Source organism: Balaenoptera borealis (genome assembly GCF_965194805.1).
Source record: "Balaenoptera borealis genome assembly, chromosome: 7".
NCBI lineage: Eukaryota > Metazoa > Chordata > Mammalia > Artiodactyla > Balaenopteridae > Balaenoptera > Balaenoptera borealis.
Genome location: NC_138864.1, coordinates 52,220,240 through 52,241,471, shown reverse-complemented (window position 1 = coordinate 52,241,471; position 21,232 = coordinate 52,220,240). Strand labels below are relative to the sequence as shown.

The 21,232-nt window shown below is 34.6% G+C and overlaps 1 pseudogene across 1 annotated transcript in view; it reads right to left on the bottom strand.

The window, feature by feature from the left end:
• Positions 1 to 515: 515 nt before the first annotated feature.
• LOC309632663 (protein ILRUN pseudogene) overlaps positions 516 to 21,232 on the bottom strand; it is a 228,144-nt pseudogene continuing 207,427 nt past the window's right edge. The window contains exon 3 of the transcript XR_014249536.1: positions 516 to 19,711. The product of XR_014249536.1 is annotated as a protein ILRUN pseudogene (transcript). The remainder of the gene's footprint in view (positions 19,712 to 21,232) is intronic.

The following is a 21,232-nucleotide window of genomic DNA, read 5'->3' as shown; positions in this document are numbered from 1 at the left end:
CATGAAAGGATGTTCAACATCACTAATCATTAGAGAAATGCATATCAAAACTACAATGAGGTATCACCTCACACCAGTCAGAATGGCCATCATCAAAAAATCTACAAACAATAAATGCTGGAGAGGGTGTGGAGAAAAGGGAACCCTCTTGCACCGTTGGTGGGAATGTAAATTGATACAGCCAGTATGGAGAACAGTATGGAGGTTCCTTAGAAAACTAAAAACAGAACTACCGTATGACCCAGGAATCTCACTACTGGGCATATACCCTGAGAAAACCATAATTCAAAAAGAAGCATGTACCACAATGTTCACTGCAGCACTATTTACAATAGTCAGGACATGGAAGCAACTTAAGTGTTCATCGACAGATGAATGGATAAAGAAGATGTGGCACGTATATACAATGGAATATTACTCAGCCATAAAAAGAAGTGAAATTGAGTTATTTGTAGTGAGGTGGATGGACCTAGAGTGTGTCATACAGAGTGAAGTAAGTCACAAATACTGTATGCTAACACATATATATTGAATCTAAAAAAAAAAAAAAAAAAGGTTCTGATGAACCTAGGGGCAGGACAGGAATAAAGACGCAGATGTAGAGAATGAACTTGAGGACACAGGGTGGGGGAAGGGTAAGCTGGGATGAAGTGAGAGAGTAGCATTGACATACATACACTACCAAATGTAAAATAGATAGCTAGTGGGAAGCAGCTGCATAGCACAGGGTGATCAGCTTGGTGCTTTGTGACACCTAGAGGGGTGGGGTAGGGAGGGTCGGAAGGAGACGCAAGAGAGAGGGTATATGTGGATATATGTATACGTATAGCTGATTCACTTTGTTATACAGCAGAAACTAACACAACTATGTAAAGCAATTATACTCCCATAAAGATGTTAAAAAAAATGAAACTCCAAAAAAAAAAAAATATGCATTGACACCAAAATGCAACTTTCCTTCTTTTTTTTTTTTGGACATGCTGCGTGGCTTGCGGGATCTTAGTTCCCTGACCAGGGATTGAACCTGGACTTCGGCAGTGAAATCACCAAGTCCTAACCACTGGACCACCAAGGAATTTCCCCAAAGTACAATTTTATTTTTGTACCATTAGTAATTTTCCTTTGCCATGCAGGCAATGAAAAGTGTGGTCTATAAGCCTGCAAGTTTACATACATAATAAAGTATTTTATTTTTTTCAAAGAAGATCTGAATACAAGTGATGATTTCTTTTAGGAGGAAATGTACCATTTTAACCTCTCTTGTTATTACACATTGGGGCATTAAAAAATTTAGTCTACCAATTCTATCTTACGAAAAGTGCCTGTATTTACTTGGCTTCAGAGGCACAATGACATATATAAACATATGAAAATCAATGTGGATTTTATAGGATCCTAATCTGATTCCAAAATGGATTTACAAAGAATATACTAAGCAGTATCAGAGATAATTTAAGTGCAAACAGTGTGACCAAGCTGTAGTGTGTAAAACTGCTCAAAAGTCTGTAATTTCCTTCTTACCTAGCTTAGACTCCAGCAATAATCATTAGATTCACTTTCCAGAAAATATCCCAAACTACCCTGCCCACTCCTTCCTACTTTGTTAGATACTTGAGCAAAATCTCAGCCATAGTAAATTTGCACCAGTGAATATGACTAAAAGAAATCAAAACTAAGACAACATACCCTATGTAATATTCACGATCACTAGTTTCAAATGGGAACTTAATGCTATCTTTCAGTCCTACAAGATATTCTCACTTTTTCAACTGTCTCACTCGCCTAAAGAAAATATAGATAGATAGACAGAGACAGACAGCTAGCTAGCTATGGATATATCTGCCTGTGATCTGATCTGAAGCCAAAGCCAACACCTGAGCATCAGATACCATCTCCTCTCTCCTTAAAGACACAGTTCCAACAACTGTGCTTTCCCTCCTGAATCTAAGTTCAACCATCTAAACTTTCTACTGGATCATTCCAATGAGAATATAAAGCTGTATAATTTATCCAACCTAAAAAAAATAGTCTCTTGATCCTTAATTCTTATCCAGTTAACACTCAGTTTCTCTGCTCAGCAAAATTCCTGCAATTTCTTCTGTATACTTAGTTGTTTCCAATCTCCCTCTTCAAAGTTTCTCATAAACTGGTTCAAGCAGGGTGTTCTTTCCTGTACCAATAGAAATCTTTGCCATGGAGGCAGTGAAAGAGCTACTCCATTAAAAGAGCACTTGTACATGTGGTATGCTGCTAAAACTCATACTCAGTAGTCCACCCCCATTTTATTTTACATTTTCAGACCTTTTCTTTGAAATTACTGTAGACTCAGGTAGAAGTTGAAAAAAATAGCAGAGGGAGTTCACCTGTACTCTTTGACCAGATTCCCCAATAATACTATCCATCCAAATAATACAATGATCAAAATCAGGAATTCCCATTAGAACAAAACCATTAACTTAACCACAGATCTTATTTGGGTTTCATCAGTTTTTATATGCACTCATTTTGGGGGGGTGCATAGTGGTGTAAGATTTAATCACATGTATAAATCCATATCACCACCACAATAAGGATACAGCGCTGTTCCATTATCCCAAAGAAACTATATCAGGCTACTCTCTTTTTGGTCTGAATCATTCATACGCTTGCCTGCTTGACTTGTCTACTCAGAATCTCTTGGGGGTTCAATAGATGACTTGAATGAATACATTCAAAATTGTAAAAACCCTCATCTTTCTCCTCAAACTTACTCTACCTCTTCCTTCCAAATTACAGGCAAAAACAACCTTATCATTTAAGTCGCTAAAGTTAAAAACTCTGGAATCATCATTGATTCTTCTCATAATCACTCACCCCATAAACACCCCATCAGATAATCCTGTCGGTTCTATCTTCAAAGTATATCCATCATCTGACCTTTCCTTGCTATTTCCAATATCAATGCTTAGGTCCAAAACATCATCATTTTGGTTAAATTATTTATCTAATTAATTACCCAATTATCTACTGATCTTGTTCTTCTCTTTGGTCTACCAGCAACTTAGTAACTAGTGTGAATCCTTTAAAACAGAAGTCAAATAATATCATCCCTTAGTTCAAAAGTCCCAATGTCTTTCTAGACAACTCTGAGTAAAATCAAAAGTCCTCCAAATGCCTAGATGACTTGGCATGATCTGTCTCCCTATGATTTTTGTATCTTTACTTCTACTACCTTCCCCTTACTCACTCCTGTCCCCACCCTTTGTCTCTGGTTCCCACAAGTCTGATCTCTTTTTCTATGAGTTTTTTTTTTTTTTTTTTCCTCCAGGCTCCACATATAAGTGAGATCATAAAGTATCTGTCTTTCTCTGACTTATTTTACTTCGCATAGTGCCATCAAGGTCCACCCATTTTGCTGCAAATGGTAGGATATCCTCATTTTTTATAACTGACTAATATCCATTGTACATATGTATACGTGTGTATGTGTATCACAACTTCTTTATCCATTCATCCATAGGTGAACACCTAGGTGGTTTTCATGTCTTGGCTATTATAAATAATGCTGCTATGAACATGGGGGTCCATATATCTTTTAGAGTTAGTGTTTTCATTTCCTTTGGATACATTGCCAGAAGTAGAATTACTGGATCATATGGTAGTTCTATTTTTAATTGTTTGAGGAACCTCCATACTGTTTTCCATAGCGGTTGTACCAACTTGTAAGTGCACAAGGGTTCCCTTCTGTCCACATCCACACCAGCATTTGTTACCTTTTGTCTTTTTGATGATGGCTATTCTAACAAGCATGAGGTGATATCTCACTATGGTTTTAATTTGCATTTCCTTAATGACTAGTGATGTTGACCATCTAGTCATGTATCTGTTAGCCTTTCCTATATCTTCTTTGGAGAAATGTCTATTCAAATCCTTTGCCCATTTTTTAATTGGGTTATTTTTTTGCTATTGATTATATGAGTTCTTTATATATTTTAAAAATAAACTCTTTATCAGATATTTGGTCTGCAAATATTTTTTCCCATTCTGTAGGTTGTCTTTTCAGTTTGTGGATGGTTTCTTTGCTGTGGAGAAATTATTTTCCTTTTAATATTTTATTGAAGTAGTTGACATAAAACATTCTATTAGTCTCAGGTGTACAACACAGTGATTCCACATTTATTTCGATATATACATTATGAATTGATTACCGTGATAAGTCTAGTAGCCATCTGTCACCATATAAAGTTATAGAAATATTATTGATTATATTCCCAATGCTGTACGTTACATCCCAAAACTTAACTTATTCCACGACTGGAACTTTGTACATCTTAATCCCAATTGCAACCTCATACACAAATTTATAGTCACTAGGATTTATATGTGAATAGAAAGATATGAGCACATTTTATAATAGAGCACCTTGCTTATATTCACTGTCCTTTATTTTTCTCCTTGTACAGTATTCTCTGATTTCTGCTAAGCATTAGCCAACCAGAGCATTTGGTCTCTGCCACATCAATCAATATCGAGACTGATATGTGGGTATCATTTCCACTTCTAATGACAAGGCAAAGTAGTTTCCTTTTTCTTCTTAAACAAATCCTTGGTTTTCATAATCATTGCCTTTGATCATCACTGTCTTTGCCAGGAGCTGTTTGATTTTAATATTAAATTTTGAATAAAAATGCCAATTGGGATAATCTTATTTTGCTTTGGGACAAAAATCAGTTGAGATTTTTATTTATTTTCTTTCCCGTTAGGCAAAAAGAAAGGTTTTCAAAGACACTACATTCTTAACAAACACTGCATATGAGTTAACAAGCCACTGAGAAAGAAAACATTTTTATTGTTGTGGTTTTTCTTTCAGAGTTCTGAGAAAGCAGCGGCCTGGGCTATGGGCCTAAGCTGCAACATGTAAAGTCGGAAGTTTTATTTATTGAAGAGGGATAAAAGGCAAGCTGTCAGTTTTTAACGTCTTTATTTGGGCTTTGATTGGGTCCAAATATGATTTCGTGGCTATCAGGTAGCCTGAAAACAGCACTTTCTTACAATGATGGATGCTGTTTCCTTTCACATAATGTTTCAGCATGGAATGAATAAATCATATTTGCCCTGGAAATCCATCTTATTCCTGCATAACTGATATTACATTTGATGTTCACATTTTACATGTTGACCACGTGTCATGTCCTATTCGTTTGATTCCTTGAACTTTTTCAACCTCTTGCTATTTTTTCCTATAGAAATCTATTTATCTTGAAGGCTTGAGTTTCACCATAGCCTTACTTGGTGAAGATATATGACTGTTAAAATGAAATCTGTGTCAACAGAATACTATGAAACTGAGCTAAATACCTCTAAGTCATTTGCTACAGGCATACAGTGAATAGAGGCAGACACATGTTAAATTTCCTAGGATTGAAGACATTGCCAATGCTCAAGCAAAAGACATCAGCAGATTTCTTTACTTTTTTAAAATTTCTTTTAGTATTTATAGTATTGGAAAACAGATAATACTAGAACTGAAGCCTTTCAAGAGTTAAAAGAAATAAACACTAAAGGCATAAGGATCTAGGTATCTTTTTATAAAACTAGTGTATGTCAAAATCACCTATATGTTATAATTCCAACATTCGAATGATAGGTTTTTTTTTTTTTTTTAATCCTTAACTTATTCATATCTGCAAAGTCCCTTCTGCCATATAAGGTAACATATTCACATATTCTGGGGATTGAGACTAGGAAAACTTTGGAGGCCACTGTTCAGTATACTACAATCCACCCTCTGGCCCTCAAAGATTCATATCCATCTGTTATGCAAAATACATTCACCCAGTCCCAACATCTCTAAAAGTCTCAATGCATTACAGCATCAATGCAATTTCAAAATCTCATGTAAGTAGAATGATAGGTGTTTTTCACAATAATGAAGCTAATTCAACTCCTCATAAGTGAGTCATTATTCTTCTATTTTTCATTCTTATGACACATTTTACAATATGTACATGTGATCTTATATGCTAATTCTGCACTCAAAAGACATTTTCCTTTTAGATATTTTGCCTGAAAGCAAATGCTGTCAGTAAATATGTGGTAGATAGATGCCCAGATTCTGTATATCTCAAACTTACTGCAGGTATTTTATGAATCACTCTACTTTTTCCTCTCTAGGGAGGAAGGAAAAATGTGGGCTTTCCCATATTTCCTGCAATAATTTTAGCTGTGGAATACTTAGTGTTACTAATTTATTGTAGTTGTAAACATATAGGATTTTTCATTAAGAAATCCAGAATTCTTTATTAATGGAGGTTGAGAATTAGCCACCTTTTTAAAATTACTAAAGGATACCAGACATACAGAAAAGTGAACAAATCATCAGCAAAACAATCAAGTTTTACAAAGTGAACACTTCCATTTAAAGCCTCCAGATCCAGAAATAGAACATTGCCAATATACTGGAAAGTGTCACAATGTCTCCCGAAAAGTACCATAACTGTGGCTTCTAGTTATGCCTGGTTTCTAACTTTAAATGTATTCACTCTCTTTTGTTTCTTCAACATTTATGTTTGTAAAATTTACTCACTCTGTCGCATGTAGTGATGTTCTTTATTATATCACTAAAGTATAGAATTCCTTTGTATAAACATACCAAAATAGAATTATCCATTCTATTATTAATGAACACTTGGCTTATTTCCAGTTTCTCTATATTTGTGCAGCAATAAACATCTTATACATTGATTTTAGTGAGTAAATGTTCACAATGATTTGGGTCAAGGACAAAGAACGGAATTGCCAACAGTTCTGCTGGTTTCTTTACTTCTGCCCAGGCCTTTTATCCAGAATCTCAGATACTCTCATAAAGTATGGTGAATATATCTGCTTTATCTTTTTTTTTTTTTTTTTTGATAACTACTCAGATATCCTACAGCAGTTGTTACAGACATTCATTTCTTCCAACAATTTCAAATGGAACATTATCATATGGTAAAAATTTTACGTGCAATTTGTTGTCCTTCTAGTTTTACTATTTGTTCCATTTTTCTGTGTGCCTATTAATATGCCAGTATCAAACCTTTTAATGATAAGCTTAGAGTATGTTTTAATACCTGTACTCTAGAACACCATCAGTTCCTCACTTCTACCCCCCCCAACACATACCTCTTTGTGAAGTATTCCTGAGTATTTCGATTTTTGTTCTTCCAAGTACATTTTATAATCAACTTGTCTAGCTCTGGAAAAGTATTTGTTCTGGGATTGCATTACATTTTATGAATTAATATATAACATCTTTATGATGTTAAGACTTTCTATCTAAGAATATGATATAATTTTCTATTTTTTTTTCAAATCTATTTCTAAATCTCTCAGGACTCTAGAGTTTTCCGTCTTTAAGACTTGGATGTTTCTTGGTAATGTCATGCCTATGTATTTTTATCTTATTGCTGACATATGTGTATATTCTCATCCATTATGTATTTTACCTGATGTTTATTTGTTGATAGGGAAGTTTTAGATTTTTGAGTGTTAACTGTATGATCTGCTATTTTACTAAGTTCTCTTAATGCTTGTATTACTTTTCCCATTGATACTTTTCAATTTTCCAGATATAGATTTATTTGAGCTGAATTTTTATCATGTTGAAGAAATATCCAAGAATTCCTCTTACGTTTAGGGTTTTAACATGAATAGTTATATTTTTTCAAATGCCACTTATTCTCAGTGGAGATGTTCATATGATCGGTCTGCTTGCATCGAACTATATTTAGGATTTTATTAATTGATTTCCTAACATAAAACTACCCTTGCTCTCCTGGAAGTAATTAACTTGGTCATGATAGGATACTCTTTCAGTATATTACAAAATTTTTTATGACTACTCGTAAGTAAGTTTGGGTTGTAGTTTCTGTTCTTGGTGTAATTTTTTTGTCAGGTTTTGGTATCTATGTTGCATTGATGCCAAATAAACAAATTTCAAAAACTTTTTTGATGCTCTACAATTTCATGTAGTTTGGGATGCTCTGTTTCTTAAATCATTGGTTTAGTTCCCCTGTGAAGTTCCCCTGTGAAACCCCATGGTGTCTTCTGTGGGATTCTCTTTTTTTTTTTTTCCTAGTTTTTCTCTGGCTTTGTTTTGTTTGCACTTGCTGTGTCTATCGGGATGGATTTTCATGAGGAGCATTTTAGGGGAAAAAAAGGACTCTAGATGTGTTCACTTCCTGAGGAAAAAAAGTTTAAAAATTAGCTATTATCTATTTCATCTAGTTTTTCAAATTTATCTGCTTAAAATTCTGCAAATTATAACTTAGCCTAGACTGATCTTTTTCATGGAATCTTGCACAACAGAATTAGCCAGATTTGGTAGATGTCCTGTCAGCTACTGAGATAGGCAGAAGAGGCTGCATGGCCAGATATAAGGGTTCTCTTCACCTCTCAACTTCTGAGCGAATGCTGTTGTATTATCATAGTCTAATATCAGTCCTACACTAGTGATTTAGAGAGAACAGTATTTTTCTCACCAGGACAAAATGGGAAAATCAGTAGTGATCGTAAGTGGAGGACAGCTATGCCCAGTTGTTGGCAGAAAGATGAGATACATGTTCCAGATCAATTATCAATAAATTGATATATGCTTGAAGATGCATCACAAAAGAGCCGGAAGGAGAGAAACAGGACAGAATCAAACTAAATCCTATTTGTGTTTTATTTCCTTGAGCAACGAATGGATGAAAGTAAATTATATTGCTGTAGCCTGAATCATTCCAATATTACATCAAAGTTTGAAAAGGTCAATCTATAATATTTCATATCTTCAATAGTGAAAATACACTGATGCAATGCTTGGAAGAACACAGACGATCTTAAATTAAAAATAGTACATTGTAATTACAAGCCAGAATTAAAGGAATTTTTCAGGGCTAGCATAATATTTATACTTTGTTCAGATCACTTGGGTGACCTGGGTGTATGAGGTGGCAAGAATATTAAAACTGATGTGAAATAGTTAAGAAGGAAAAAAATCATTTAATTCTTCTAGTTTGGCTATTTACTTAGGCAGTCATGGATTAAAACCTTATAGCATTATAGGGATATAAAAGACCTTATAGATCACTTGGATTAGTAGTTCTTAAACCTTTTAAAAAATTTTAAATCATAGCAAAGTCCAAATAGAAAATAGCTAAAAGCAAAGCTGCTCTATTAAAATAGGGGTCCCACTGCTCTTATCTTTCCCCCATCCCCCCAAAATCACAGCATTGGAGGTTTTTCCAGTAAAGCTCAAAGAATCTCTGTGGGTTTGAAAATTTCTGATTTGGTGCAAGGCTTCATTTTTTTTTTAAACATGAATATCTTTTATTATGAAAATTGTTGTTACATTACAGCCAACATTCCAAAACAGTATTTTAATAAACACTTGTCTTGATTATAAAGTAGAGCAGAAACCATGATCCTTTTTCAAAATTGATTAACATCTGTAGATGTTCACACAAAGCAGGAGGACACTCCGTATGCTCACCCTGGTGTGTAGGAGACGAGATGGGGAAGAGCACCTACGTAATCCAAAACAGCTACTAGTGTTACTTGTAGAGTGTAAACCAAACACTTACAATAGGACATTAAAAAAAAAAAAAAAAAAAAAAGCAAAACACTAAAAGGTTGAGGTGTCACAACACTTTTGAGATGGGAAAAGCCACAGCGAGTTTCCTTTCCTTCCCTTCTGTGAGTTCAGTGCAAGCAAGGTACAGGGAAGAACCACAACACTAGGTCAAGGCTGGATGCAGTTCTTTGCTTCTGTATTTTCCAGTCTCTAGCTCTGCTCCAAAACACAGCCTGCATGCAAAAGCTCTGCCTTCTGCCTCCTGACTAGAAAGAACATAGGAATTTTGTTCTTGGATCCCTTACAATGCTACAGAGTGAATACACTGGAATTCAGACACTGACTCTGAGCTGCTGCAGAACCTCATTCATCCGTGTGCAAACGCTGTCTTCCAGGGCCTGTGAATGAGAGCCTAAAGAGCTTTTGCATGAAGGCTTCATTTTAGACACGGGAATGAATCTCGAGACTACACGGTGGAGGAGTGGGAATGAAAATGGCACTATGACTCCTGCCTCTGTTCTCTGCCACCCCGGTGGACTCCAAATCCCCCTATTCCCCACTGCTCCCTCAGCTTTTACCAAGTGGTTCAATGCAAGTATTTCAGTTCTATGAAGGTAAAGGGTCTCATAAGAAAATCAAACAGAAGAACTTTCAGTTTGCAAAAATGAGAGTAAACAGAGAAGGGAGAAACTTTAACAATTATCTCTGTGCACAGTCTAAGTGCATTTGGTTCATGATGGGGATGCTGTTTGGGTATAACCAGCACCTCTGGTTATCTAGTTATGGTTTTCTTGTTGTTTTCTGTGCATAAATGTATGATATGAGACAGTTATTGATATAGCCTACATACAGTTTTTCTTTCTTTGAATTTGCTAGAATGAGGAGATAATTTATGTCTTCAAACTACTATGTATGCTAATCTCTGTTCTTTCTGTATTAAAAACAGTATTTTCTCTGAAATAGTGTTTACTTTTTGATTTTGTCATTTAACACTGAGAATAATTCATGATTTAAAAAACTGTGTAATAGGAAAAATAAGAATCTTTCCTCAAACTCTAGTGTTTATTTTATGCAGGTCAAAACTGCTGGAAGCCTTATTTTTCTGTGTATGTATTAACATATGTAAGTGTCCAGGAACACTCCTTCCATACATATCTAGGCAAAATCTTTTGGCCCTTCAAAATCAATAGACCTGTTGAAGTATTTTGAAAGAGTGCTATTAGCAATGCAACTGTATGGCACAGTGAACAAAGCAAACTTACTAGAGAGACAACTTGAGATAACCTCTTTGACTACAGATTAGTAGTCAAAGAAAACTACAGATTTATTCTGGTTGTCAGAATTTAGATCAAAAACATTAATGTTTAACATATCTTAATCATTTCTCCAAGTGTAGGAAGGGCTAATGAACAGATACTTCAATCTATAATGTATCACAGGTAGGCTATAAAATAATTTTTATGCTATATTTATGTGTGTGTATCTTTTATATAAAGGTAATGCTAGCCTCATAGAATGTGTTGAGAGCCAAGCAAGAAAGGAAGCAGGAAAATATAAACTTTGGTGAGGGGATATATCACTCAAACAAAAAATGACCCATAACTGATACAGATATTGTAAATTAGCAGTGAAGACATTGAACAAATTATTATAACTTCAGAATATATGCTCAGGGGACTTTCGTGGTGGTGCACTGGTTAAGAATCCGCCTGCCAATTCAGGGACACGGGTTCAATCCCTGGTCCGGGAAGATCCCACATGCCATGGAGCAAGTAAGCCTGTGCACCACAAGTACTGAGCCTGCGCTCTAGAGCCCAGGTGCCACAACTACTGAGCCCACGCGCCACAATTACTGAAGCCTGCGCGCCTACAGCCCATGCTCTGCAACAAGAGAAGCCACCGCAATGAGAAGCCCGCGCACTGCAATGAAGAGTAGCCCCCGCTTGCAGCAACTAGAGAAAGTCCATGCGCAGCAACAAAGGCTCAACGCAGCCAAAAATAAATAATAAAATAAAATAAATAAATTAAAGAAACAATAAAGAATATATGCTCAAAAACACTTTACCCAAACTTCTATGAATCCTGAGGTTTTCCAGTATCACTGATGGGAAGTGACACTATTACCAGCTCTGTGTAAACATCAATCACTATTACTTCGAATTCCTTCAAGTGTTTTTTATTTTTCTGGCCTTGATTAGTTTCCTCAGATGCATGATTGGTAAGTACTCAGCTGAATATTCGAGGGAACCTTCTACCTATCTCCAGAATTCTGTCTCTGTGGAACTCTTTCCTCTATGCTGTGAACTCTCACTGCTTTGATCCCCTGGGAGTCTCTACTTCATGTCACTAGTGCAAGGATGTACAGGACCATACCTGGATTTGTCCTTCTTATGCTCTGGCCTTAAAACTGTATTACTGCAGTAAGCTTGGGCTGTCCTGGGCTCATCTTTTTTTTTTTTTCATTCCTAAGGGATGCTTTTCCTTTATTTTGTGATGTCCACTGTCTTGAAAACCATTTTTTTCCCCATAATTTTGTTTCTCTTTTGATAGTTCAACTTGTGAGCATAAATCTGGCTCCTGTTATTCCATCTTGGTCAGAAGCAGAATTTCCTTATTTATTATTTTCTCTTGTTTCTTATTGATACATCTTTTATTTTTTATCAGAGCCATTATTCATTTTGTTGATGTCAGATTTTAAGTACGATTAGCTCTTAGTACCGAAAAATGTTTTAATTTTGCTCTCGTGCTTAATGTGTTCCTGAGCTAAAGACAGAAAACAAGATTGATAATTTTTTTTACTCTTAGAAAATCAAAGATATAGTTACATTGACACTTGAACTTTTATTATTGCTCTACTGCATCTAAGTTTCATTCCTTTTGGTTTTCATTATTATATTTCTTGATGCTTTATCTGTTTACGTCTTAGGATTCTTCAATTATGCATTCGGGTTTTTTCTTTATTTTGGCTCTTCAAATCGATAAAGTTCAAGTCCATTCTCTTTTGCTATTATCTGGCCCATACTCTGTCTACTCTTCCATCTGAAAAATACCATTATAAATGTGTTGGAATTCTCTATGTCTCTTTCTTTCTCCTTCCTACTTCCTGTATGTTTATCTTTCTGTGCCTTATGAAGGCATATATCCTTATGTCTAACAGTTCTTTAATTTTCTTCAGTTGTTTTTAATATTCTCATGTTATTTACTGCTATTTTTAAAATCACTGTACTTTTTACTTCTAGATACTCATTTTGGTCTTTAAATAAAGTTTTAAAGTTTTTTTTCCTCCAGAATTCTGACTCCTTCTCATGTTTGGTCAAGGATTGGGGCTTCAAGTTTTCACAGGAGATCTTTTTATTTTTCTCACCCATAGCATAGCATAAAGAAAAACTTCACTGTATACATCAAAGTGAATGTATCCTTTTCAAAGGCTATACATCATGAAAAGTGCCCTGGCTTTATAAGTGGCCTTGCATATATATTCCAGCCTACCTGCACTCAAGGCCAGATCACTTTTCTCTGTATTCCAGACAAAAACCAAGGCCTCAGTTTGGTTAGTATCTTTGATGCTTGCAAAGGTCACCAACATCAACTTGAGCTCTCTACTCTGAGATTCTTTCCTTTTTTAATTTTGAGACAGAGCTATCCTTTGGCCATTTGAAAAAGTTATATATATAATGAATTTTTAGTCACATTTTATGAATAGTTCTTATGAATTTTTGCCTGGAGAGTGATCTATACTAGATCCATATGCTAAGGTTGTCATAAAACTTTATGTAACTTTTTACATACCTTCTTTAATATATTCCTCAAAATGATTCAATGAATATAAGTTGATAGAGAAAAAAACTGAGGCATAGACATTTTCAATGACATGACCAGAACAACATAATTAGTAAATATTTTATCTAGGAATCAAATCCAAGTCAATGGCCTCTCTTGGCCTTGCACTTAGCCATTAATCTGTACAACAATTTTTTAATAAACAGGGTATTTGGACATCTTATCAATCTTTTTTCTAAAGGGAGAAAGGACCTCAATTATATGACCTACACCTGACACTTGAGTCTGAGTATATCCTGTGTTCTCAGCAATTTAAATGTCTTGTGAAACCTGATCAAATTATTGGGTTTGGAGAGAAAGGGAAAAGAAAGAAGAATAATGCTATAATAATGGTATAATATTAGATATTGGCAGGTAGATCAAGCTTATGTCTTTTCCTTTGCTTAAAAATTACAGCATTTTAAACTGCAGGGATTGCTAATGGAGAACTTTCTCTCATGAAAATTCTTTAAATTTAATATGTGGTGTACTAAAATCAGACTATTTGAAGTTACCCATGGTTAGTCCTTGATATTGATTGTGGTTTACCTATTAATCTTGAGTTATATAACCTTCCTTTGAGATTTATTCTCTTCTTGATTCAGTTTGCTATCTCAGCACCACTTCTGCCACTTGCATTTTTAAAAATGAATCCTTAACATTCTCATGAGTTTATCTTTTTAACATCAAAAGGGTCAGTAAGGCTATTAATGAGGTTAAGTAGATTCATATCAATGGTTTATTATTTTTATTAATCATCACATCTGTATATGAAAAAACAAAGTTGAAACCTCTTTCAATATTGATATTGCCTCTACTGTGTTTCTCTTTTATTCTGTAGAATTTTCCAAAGAGTTTCTCAAAATTACATAAATTTCAGAAACACCCACTGAAGTTACATAGACCTAAACATGCACAGCTGAGATTTACTCACTGATTACTGTTTATCTGAACTGAAGTTCTAAGTCAGATTGAATCCTATTCTTACTTCCTCATCTCCTCCCAATTAATTTAGAAGGTAACACTGTTCATTTTATAAACAAAATGCCTTAATAGAGATTTCTATCCTTAAAAGCTTACTCTAAGTACTTCCCAATTCTCTTACAATTGCTAGAGTTTCACAATACACTTCCTACATGATTATCAAGAAGGATGATTATATCATTGATAGAAAGACACTGAAGGACACAGGGGATGAAAATTTTCATTTGTGACAAAAGTTATGGAAGCATAGAGAGATCACTAATATAAAATAGGAATTCTTCCAGAGATCAAATTCTAGTTCCCCAAAATATCGCACCTCAGGTATTCGAGGTGTAAGTGGTATGTGAAGGATAAGTGATTCCACTTATGCAAGTTTTGCATATTTGGCCAAATTTTAGAAGCTTGCCTTTAATATTTTCTACTCCAGTGCTTGTCACTATTCCCCAACAACTCCTGCCTAACTCTCTGTCTTAACTACTCTAGAGACTTGAATTATATGTCTGTCTGTTTTACCAGGTGCTGTGCACAAGCCAAACCAAAACAATTATTGAATATTCTCTTTGAGACTGAATGAAGTGAAAGTCAATTACCTAAAAGCACTGCTCAGTGGGTCCTGGCTTTAGATATTTCTCAGGTTCATTCCTGTACTGTCATATGGAATATCAAAACTTTACTTAATCAGTTCCAGTTACAGGCCTGAACACCATGCTTATCACCAACATAATATTGACTACTTTTTGAATCCAGCAATACATTAAAAGGATTGTACACCATGATCAAGTGGCATTCAACAACAAAATGGTTCAACATGTGCAAATAAATCAATGTGATACATCAAATTAACAAAATGGAAGATAAAAACCATATAATCATTTCAATAGATGAATAAAAAAAAAATTTGACAAAATTCAACATCCCTAAAGCAACTAGAGGAAGAAGAATAAACAAATCCCAAAATAGCAGAAGGAAAGAAATCATAAAGATCAGAGCAGAAATAAATGAAATGGAGACTAAAAAACCATAGAAAAGATCAGTGAAACTAAAAGCGGGGTCTTTGAAAAGATAAATAAAACTGATAAACCTTCAGCTAGGCTCATCATGAAAAAAAGGGAGTGGGCCCAAATCAATAAAATTAGAAATGAAATAGGGGAAGTTAGAACCAACACCACAGAAATGCAAAGGACTATAAGAGACTACTACAAGCAACTAAATGCCAATAAAATGGACAACCTAGAAGAAATGGACAAATGCTTAGAAACGTACAACTTTCCACGACTGAACCAGGAAGAAATAGAAAATATGAACAGACCAATTACAAGTACTGAAGTTAAATCTGTGATTAAAAAACTCCCAACAAGCCAAAGTCTAGATGGCTTCACAGGCAAATTCTACCAAATATTTAGAGAAGAGTGAACACCTATCCTTCTAAAACTAGTCGAAAAAATTGCAGAGGAAGGAACACTTCCAAACTTATTCTATGAGGCCACCATCACCCTGATACCAAAACCAGACAAAGATACCACAAAAACAGAAAATTACAGGCCAATATCAGTGATGAATATAGATGAAAAAGTCCTCAACCAAATACTAGCAATCTGAATCCAACAACACATTCAGAGGATCATACACCACATGAAGTGGGATTTATCCCAGAGATGCAAGAATTTTTCAGTATTTGCAAATCAGTAAATGTGATACACCACAGTAACAAACTGAAGAATAAAAACAATATGATCATCTCAATAGATGCAGAAAAAGCTTTTGATAAAATTCAACATGCATTTATGATAAAAACTCTCAACTTAGTGGGTATAGATGGAATATACCTCAACATAATAAAAGCCATATATGACAAACTCACAGCTAATATCATACTCAATGGTGAAAAGCTGAGAGATTCTCCTCTAAGATCAGAAACAAGACAAGGATGCCTACTATTGCCACTTTTATTCAACAGAGTACTGGAAGTCCTAGCCACAGAAATCAGGTAAGAAAAAGAAATAAAAGGCATCCAAATTAGAAAGGAAGAAAAAATCTGTCACAATTGGTACAATAGATGACATAACACTATATATAGATCTTAAAGATTCCACCAGAAAACTGTTAAAACTAATAAACAGTATTCAGTATTCAATTCAATAAAGCTGCAGGATATAAAATCAATACACAGAAATCAATGGCATTTCTATACACTAATAATGAACTATCGGAGAAATTAAGAAAATAATCCCATTTACAACAGCATCAAAAAGAATAAAATACCTAGGAATAAATGTAACCAAGGAGATGAAAGAAAGATATTCCATATTTGTTGACTAAAGGATTAAGTACTGTTAAAATGTCAATACTACCCAATGCAATCTAAAGATTCAATGAAACCCCATCAAACTTCCAGTGTCATATTTCACAGAACTAGAACAAATAGTTCTAAAGTTTGAAGGAAACCACAGAAAACCCTGAATAGCCAAAGCAATCTTGAGAAAGAAGAACAGAGCTGGCAGAATCACGCTCCCTGACTTCAGACTATACTACAATGCTACAGTCATCAAGATAGTATTGTACTGGCACAAAAACAGACACATACAATGGAACAGGTTAGAAAGCCCAGAAATAAACCGATGCACTTATGGTCAATTAATCTACTACAAAGGAGGCAAGAATATACAATGGAGAAAAGACAATCTCTTCAATAAGTGGTGCTGAGAAAACTGGACAGCTACATGCAAAAGAATGAAATTAGAAAATTCTCTAACACCATATCAAAAGTAAATTCAAAATGGATTAAAGACCTAAATGTAAGACTGGATACTATAAAACTCCTAGAAGTAAACATAGACCATAAATTCACTGACATAGGTCTTAGCGATGCTTTTGTAGATGTGACTCCAGAGGCATGGGAAACAAAGCAAAAATAAACTAATGGGACTACATCAAATTAAGAAGTTTCTGCACGGTGAAAGAAATCATCATCAAAAGGCAGCCTACCGAATGGAAGAAGATATGTGCAAATCATATATGTGACAAGGGGTTAACATATCCAAAATATATAAACAACACATATAACTTTTTAAAAAAATAAACAATCTGATTTAAAAATGGGCAGAGGATCTGAATAGACATTTTTCCAAAGATGACATACAGATGGCCAACAGGCACATGAAAAGATGTTCAACATCACTAATTATCAGGGAAATGCAATTCAAAACCATAATAAGATACCACCTCACACCTGTCAGAATGGCCATTAATGAAAAGACAAGAAATAACAAGTACTGGAGAGCATGGAAAGAAAAGGGAACCTTCATACACTGTTGGTAGGAATATAAACTGGTGTAGCCGTTGTGGAAAACAGTACGGAGATTCCTCAAAAAATAAAGAACAGAATTACCATATGACCTAGATCTAAAAACACTAATTTGAAAAGATATATGCACCCTTATGTTCATTGCGACCTTATTTACAGTAGCAAAGATATGGAAGCAACCTAGGCATCTATCAACAGATGAATGGATAAAGAAGATGTGGTGTACACACACACACACACACACACACACACAAACACACACACGCAGTGGAATACTACTCAGCTATAAAAAAAGAATAAAATCTGACCATTTGTGACAACATGGGTAGACCTTGAAGGTACTGTGTTAAGTGAAATAAGTCAGAGAAAGACAAATATCATATGATTTCACTCATATGTGAATCTAGATAAATAAAAACAAAACATCTTCATAGATACAGAGAACAGATTAGTGGTTACTGAAAGGGAACGGGGTTGGTGGCTGGCAAAATGGATGAAGAGGATCGACTGTATGGTGATAGAGGGTAACTAGACTTGTGGTGTTGATCACTTTGTAGTGTATACAGATGTCAAATTATAATGCTGTACAGCTGAAACTTATATAATAAAAATATACATGTTGATTACATTTTCAGAGATTTATCTAAATCTTGATTATTCTAACCAATCACTGTGACACCATAATTCTTGCCAGTGTTTATTTGCAGACAAGAGCCAATAGGCCAAGAATATGAGAGTTAAATCTGAACTCTTAATTATATTATTGAGCCATTAAATTGATTGATGCTGGATCTCCCTATTTTAGTATACTGAATTTGAAATATTAAGTCATTCTATTAACTCAGGATCTTTGCACTGGATCATCTGTTACTTGCACCTAAGTATAACTAACTGATATATTTCCCCAATTTTTACCATTAGTTATCTTACTCTTGAATATACTTTTGGTGGTATTCTTGGTGTTATTCTTATACTTTCCTAATTATAAATTTCTAGAAGTAAATATATGTGATCTATGGTTAGCTGATGTTTATATTGTTAAAGCTCTTGGTATTTACTAAACAAGTATCCTCTAGGAAGTTTGTATTATTATAATCAACAGCATTCTACAATCACCAACACTGGGATGATGATGATGTTAATGATGACTGTAACTACTACTACTACTTTTACTTTTTTATTTTATTTTTTTTTAACATCTTTATTGGAGGATAATTGCTTTACAATGTTGTGTTAGTTTCTGCTGTATAACAAAGTGAATCAGCTGTACGTATACATATATCCCCACATCCCCTCCCTCTTGCGTCTCCCTCCCACCCTCCCTATCCCACCCCTCTAGGTGGTCACAAAGCACAGAGCTGATCTCCCTGTGCTATGCGGCTGCTTCCCACTAGCTATCTATTTTACATTTGTACTACTACTTTTTAATCTTGTTCTTGGTAAGGCTCCAGGTCCCCTAAAAAAATATTTTGCCTCTGAATTTCAACAACAAAGACCTAGAGTAGATTTTTTTTCTGAACACTTTGGATCTAAAAACATGACTGACAAAATTATTGTTTTTAACTGAAATCAAATAGAAGGCTTTAAAAGTTACCTAAATATTGCAGAAAGTAGACATAAAAAAGAAAGTGAGAACAAAAATGAAACGGTTTGATTGAGAATCTAATATAGTATATATAAAAAGATTCACACAGAAGGATTGGAATAAATCAATGAATGTAAAAACAGAGAGAGAAAGAAACACATTGATACATAAACAGTACTCAAAATGAATAATATCAATCACATTAGAACTCTGTTAAAAATTATTCAACATATACTTCCATAAGTTGTCAAACTGTTAACCATTTAGGTAGTAGAATAAAGACATTTTCAAACAGAAAAAGATTCAGAAAATTTACCTCTTTCATACACTTTTCTTAGGATGTTGCTTGAAGTTGTGCTCTAGCAAATTCAAAAGATAAACTCAGAAGTAATAAGGGATGGTATCTAAGAAGATATGGGTTTTAGGAAACAGTGGCTCCAACCTGAAAAACAAAAGAAGGGACATTCCAATTGACAAGTGAAAAATTAGTAGTGTAAGCCTATTATTTTAAGGCAGGATGGTGACTGCCAAGGAGAAAAAAAATCAAACAAAGTGATCTGAAAGACTTACGAATTGACTTTGTAGATAGTGTCTGAGGACCAAGAAGGGTGGAATGAGGGCTGGCTCTTTTTTCATTAATCTCCCAGCACAAAATTTTTGTTTACTAGATGAATACATTTCTTTTATGTGAATAAAATAAAATAAATTTCAGGAATAAAACCCATTTTATTACAAGTGATAGTTATTAATACAATGCGTTCATAATAATAAATAGAAGAATACTGCACATCATTAAAAATTTCTGCATCCTAAATCATAAGCAAATGTACTGTGCATATACACACAATACTTACTGTTTTACTCATCCATAAATATAATAGGAACTCAAAAGTTTTGTGGAATGCTTGAATAAATCCCCTCATTCACTGATAACACTGTGGATTTCTACCTTAATGAATGCTAATATTACCGAAATATTTTTGCTTGGAGAAAAACTTGTTAGTCAAAAATTCATGAGAACACATCATGATCTGAGAAATGTAGTACGTAGTGTCATGGCAGATCCTTACTATGGCTCCAAGAAACTAGGCTTTTGAGTTTCAGACAAGAGTTTGTTTTGATAAGGCTCACACCACCACTCTCTACTTTCACCCAAACTCTCTTCCACTCTTGTTGACTTGTCTTTTCCTTTGTCTTTTGACTAGCAGACAAAAAAAAAATCAGAAATTCTCTCATCATGATGAGACACAGATGGTGGATGCATCCATACAGTAATTTAAATTATGGCAGAAAGTCCTGCCTGCTTCTAACGGTCTGCTCCAATCAGACCTATCCAAGTTTTTAAGAGAAGAATATTATTAAAGTGAATATCCATTTGAGGAAGGCACAGAGAGGTATCTTAGTCATTTCACATTCTCTCAAATGCAAATACTAGCTTCTTAGTTTAGATTAGACAGAGAGCAGTCTAATTTGAAAAGGAATATATATAAGTGGAGTGACTGTAGTTTTTCCCAAAAAGGAGGTGGAGGGGGGTATCCAATCAAGGCTGGTGGGGTGGGCAGGGGAGTGCAGAAATCTTCACATATGTCTATCTTAAAAAAATAATTTGGTAAGAAAAGAGAGGAAAGGGACATAAACACAAGTAAAGCCTAATTTCAAATTTCCCCAGGGCTCTAGCAAATTTCCCCAGGGCTCTTGTCCAGGGACTTAAAGTGGAAAATTAAAAAAGAAAATAGGAAAGGAACGGCAATAACTGGAATTCCCTAGAAACATTTGGAGAAAAGTAGTTCAAGAGTTGATTTTAGGAAGGGATATATTGGTTTGAGTTAAAAAAAAAAAAAAAAACCTCAGGATTTTTGGTTTACCGGTATAGTGTTTCCATGAAAGGGACATAAATAAAAGTAAATAAAACATTAAAATATCAGCTCTTCCCACATGTGACTATAGAGCTTAAAGATTCACT